Raw genomic sequence first — 5,401 nt, forward strand, 5'->3', positions numbered from 1 at the left:
GGACAAAAAGAAAATGATAATTTTTTAGGAGGGCAAATGTATGCAATTAATATTATAAGTCATTTTAACTTTTTATCTGAATAGACTTTTTATGTTTATCAATATAGACAACACCAAGTTAGTTTAATTAAATGTAATATGTTTGATAAAATATTTGTTTATTTGGAAAATTGCTCAATTGAAAAAAAATCTCGTTTGGAAAAATGCTTGAAAGTTAATTTATGAGAAAGAAAATCTGATATGGTTAAGGCCACTTCGAACGTGTGATATCTCTGATGAGAATTTAACAAATCATATGAATTCATGCGAAAAAAATTGTTAAGGCCACCCGTCTTGTTCACGTTACATCGTACTACAATTATAAGTTACTCCCTCGGTTCATAAGATAGAAACCTAGGATCGGATGGAATATTTTATGTCAAGATTCGTTGTACTATGAAATGTCCCATCTGTTTTAGGGGCTTCCCTATTATAGGACCGAGCGAGTCAAATCATACGCACATTATATTTTTTTCTTTTTTCCCCTACTACTATGTTTAGGTTGTGTTCGACACTCACGGTTGGGAACGGTTCCTAGCGGTAAAAAAACGGATCAGTTCATTAGCGCGTGATTAATTAAGTATTAGCTAATTTTTTTAAAAAATAGAACAATATGATTTTTTAAATAACTTTTGTATAGAAACTTTTGAAAAAAACACACCGTTTTACAGTTTGAAAAGCGTGCGCATGAAAAACGAGGGAGAGGGGTTGGGAACCCGGACAAACGAACTGAGAAGGAGCCTTCGTTTCCAGAGAGATTCAAAATAGAGCTTGACACTGAACTCGAAATAGCTCATCAACAATTTACCACACAATTTACATGCCAAGTGAGCTCATACATCGGACTGATTAAAGTTTTGAAGGCTGCTCCTGCTCCCTCACCTCAAAATCTGGCGACCTTCCTTTTTTTTCGGGTGTACGTGGACGCGGTCCACGGAGCCGTCACCCGACGTCAGCCGAGTCACGGAAAAAGCCGGTAACTCTCACGCCGACGTCATCATTTCTTATGGGCAATACCAAAAAAAAAAAACATTTACTATATTTTTTTTTGTATGCGTGTTCTTTTTCTCTTTTTGCACAGCTCCAGCCTCCAGGCAGGGTCCAAGGCATGATTGGTGGCTGATGCGTGTTGTTATCTCGTTTCGTTTCTGCTCGCTGACTCGCTTCCATTTCGTGCTGAGCTGCGTGTGAACTGCTCTATCTGTTTCATATTATAAATTATTTATATTTTTTAGTTCAAATTTATTAAAAATATAAAAAGATATTTTAAAAAAACAAACATATATATTCAATGCTAGATTTTATAAAACTAATTTGATATTTAGATGTTATTAAATTTTTCTATAAACTTAATTAAACTTAATAAAATTTGATAAAAAAAAATCGAACAACTTATAATATAAAATAATAGAGTATTATATATTTATTTCTCGAGCAGCCTGGTTTGAACCGTTCTTGTTGAACATGGTCACTGTGCAGTGCAGTGCAGATCGATCAGTGCGTGGATGTAAACAGAGGAAGAAGATTTTGACATCGTTTCGTCAGCTCATGTGGCCATATGCATGGCCACGACAACTCGACGACCTAGCCTAAATTTGCACAGCGTGTCCTTCTCGAATGCTGCAGGAGTAATTGACTTACGGGTAATGCAGGGCTTGGTTAGTTTGGAGCCTATTTTTATCTCCACCAATAGTACCAAGAACTTTAATGGTATTAAATTTAAATTATTCTAGGATAAATTTTGGTAGCAAACCAAATATACATATCACTATTGAAATTATCAGAGATCTGGTAGGGCAAAAGTTTGCGTTTGGTAGCATTGGATTGGAAGAAAAATTAAAATTTACTCGTTCTCCACGCACGTACTGAAATACTAAACATTTTTTGAAAAGGAAAGTTGCTTGAAAAAATATATTAATCATTTTTTAAAATTTAAAATAATTAATCATTGTCAGGGTTATGGGTAAGGTATACCCTCTACCATTCGATATACGTCACATATCGATATGCTACACTTGCGCGTATACGGACGTTTTCGGCATACGTTAAGGAAATTCATCACGGAGTTCACAGATGGAAGGAGTCCTAATCGGACAGAACTGGATCGTCATTGTATCGTGCCGGGTCCGATGTCTCCGGGTCCTACTTGGAGACCAGTTGACCTGCGATATAAAAGGGACCCCCTAGGAGGACCTAAGGCATCGAATCTCATAGCCAACACATCCACCACAGCCTACGGAGTTGAAGCCTACAGGAGCCAAGTCGCCGGGAGATCTAATCGAACCTGTTTGATTACGATCTCGTCGGTATGATCGAGTTCCGCTATTCCCTTTGTAATATGTGGTTTCCATCATATAATCCCATATCAACTGGATTAGGGCTATTACCTATCAAGGGGCCTGAACCAGTATAATCTTTGTTTTCTGTATGCTTAATGTCGTATTACGTAGATCCTCGTACCAGCGTACCCCAGTACCCTCTATATTCGGTCTACGGTTATCCATGTCGACAGTGGCGCGCCAGGTAGGGGGACTTGGTGCTCAAGGTTCTACTACTATGTCATCTAGCTTCGTCGACAACAGCGTCAACACCAACCTCAACCAAGGAGTTCCTACTTCAACAATGCTGGTGTGGACTCAAGTCGGCGAAATCGTCTTCCCGGTTTACACCACGGTGCCGATCTCGGCTGGTCCATCAATGACCGGAAGCGAGAACGCAGTGGCTACAACCCAGGACGACTCCATGTCGAAGGATCCTCCCGCCAAAGCGGAGAATGGAACGTCGACGACATCCGAGCCCGAGAAGGATCCTAGTGTGGCCAAACCTTGTCTTTCCGACAAGAATCACGAGCCGATGAGGATGACTTCCGTGGTGACAAGGTCCTGGTGTCCTATCCATAAAACCAGAAAACACACCTTGCAAGCCTGTTGGGTTTTTCTCAACGTCTACGCTGAAATTCGTGCCTACAAAGAGCGTGGAATTCAGCGTACTTCTCCAACTCATGGTGTCTATTGTCCTATTCACAAGACAATGAATCACGACCTCTCAAGCTTCAAGGTCTTTCTCAGCGCTATGAAGACGTTACCTCCTAAGGTCCAGCAGTCACGTATCCCGCTCAGGGATGAGGACAAGGAACAAGGAGCGACGCTGATCTCAGATCGATTCGTTGGGGTAATCGACATCGATCCCCACGAACCGTCAGTCCTGCACCTGCTCGAAGACTATGGCTCATCGTCAACAAGTACGCCACGCGAGGTATTGGCTATCGACGGGACCAGCGCGTCAGTGCGCGCTAATGCGGAAGCAGAAAATCAAGTGACTACACCGGCCCAGCACATCAGGGCCGTCAACGCAATACTGAGGGAAACCCCCTATGATTCCGTTCTGAACGACGATCTCGCACGGTGGATAGAACGGCTACGGGAATTAGTGACCAACCTCAGCAACGCGTTCGAAGAGGCCACTACTGCAGCGCACCCGGAACAGCCACCAACTAGCGGTGCTAATGGCGAAAACCCTGAATAGCGGGAATCGCCTCATCGAGCCACCCCTCCACCTCGTGGCACCGGCGATCTCCGCGATCACCTGAATGGCCGCCGAGAGGCGCGAGGCGCACAAGACAACGAGAACCGTTCCCGACATCGCGTCTCTTCATGACGTCACGATAACGAAGAACGAGGAGGCCGTTCGAGCGAAGACCGAGACCGTGATAACCGCCACAACCGCCACGATCACTACGATCGCGAACGGCGGGTGCTGGGCGATACTGGCCGAGGATGCCGCCATAATGACGACGACGATGGAGATCGGTGCCGGGACAACAACGGGAGACGACGACAGGATTCTCGAGAACCCGGCCGACGTCCTCGTAATCGTACACCGGAACCAAGTGACCCATCATCATCATCGTCAACTTCCTCATCCTCATCGTCAGATAGACATCCACGAAGGACGTACGATCGCCGACAACCCACCGCCCCCAGCGCTGGGTGTAGAGCTTTCAGTCGTTCGCTGCGTGATGTCCGATGGCCTGAGAGATTCCGACCAGGAGCAATAGAGAAGTACGATGGGAGTACCGACCCAGAAGAATTCCTTCAGGTTTACTCCACGGTACTCTACGCTGCCGGAGCGGATGACAACGCATTGGTGAATTATTTGCCAACTGCATTGAAAGGCTCTGCGCGTTCATGGCTGATGCATCTCCCGCCCTACTCGATTTCTTCGTGGGCAGACCTGTGGCAGCAGTTCGTCGCCAACTTCCAAGGAACTTACAAGCACCACGCGATCGAAGACGACCTACATGCGTTGACACAGAACCCGGGTGAATCCTTGAGTGATTATGTTTGGCGCTTTAATGAGTGCAGAAATACAATCCCCGAAATCACCGACGCTTCTGTAATTCGCGCCTTCAAGTCCAGTGTCAGAGATCGCTATACTACCCAGGAGTTGGCAACGAGGCGCGTCACGACTACTCGGAGATTATTCGAAATTGTCGATCGATGCGCTCACGCGGACGACGCATTGAGACGCAAGAACGACAAACCGAAGACCGGAGGAGAGAAGAAACCAGCCAAGGACGCACCTGAGTCAAGCAAGAAGAAAAATCGCAAGAGTGGGAAAAGGAAAGCTCAAGCGGAAGTTCTCGCAACAGAATACGCAGACCCTCCCAAGCGCCCAGACCCACAAGGCAGCGACACGAAGAAAACATGGTGCCCTATACACTAGTCGGACAGACACTCTCTAGAAGATTGCCTCGTCTTCAAAAAGTCGCTCGCAAAACACATGGCATTGGAAAAAGGCAAGCGAGTACATGTGGTCGAGAAGGATGCTGAGGCGGCTACTTAGGAATCGGACTCAGCATACCCAGACTCCGATCTCCATGTCTCGCACATCTTCGGAGGTTCCACGGCATATTCCTCAAAGCGAGAATACAAGAAAGTGGAACGTGAAGTCTGTTCGACGTGGCAGGGAGCTGCGCCCAAGATGAAGTGGTCTGAACAGAAGATAGAATTCTCAGAAGAGGACCACTCCAAGACTGCTGTTATCCCAGGGCGATATCCGATCGTGGTCGAACCCACTATTCAGAATATCAAGGTCGCGCAAGTTCTGATCGACGGCGGCAGCTCAATCAACCTTCTCTTCGCCAGCACCTTGGACGTGATGGGGATCCCACGAAGCGAGTTGACACCAACCGATCAACCCTTCCATGGAATCACTCCTCAGTCATCGTCCAAACCATTGGGCAAAATTACGTTGCCTGTGACTTTTGGCCAAGCAAATAACTTCCGAACGGAGCAGATCACCTTTGATGTCGCTGAATTCGATACAACATACAATGCCATCATTGGAAGAACTGCACTCG

This window comes from Oryza glaberrima, chromosome 3 (assembly GCF_000147395.1).
Source record: "Oryza glaberrima chromosome 3, OglaRS2, whole genome shotgun sequence".
NCBI classification, from domain to species: domain Eukaryota; kingdom Viridiplantae; phylum Streptophyta; class Magnoliopsida; order Poales; family Poaceae; genus Oryza; species Oryza glaberrima.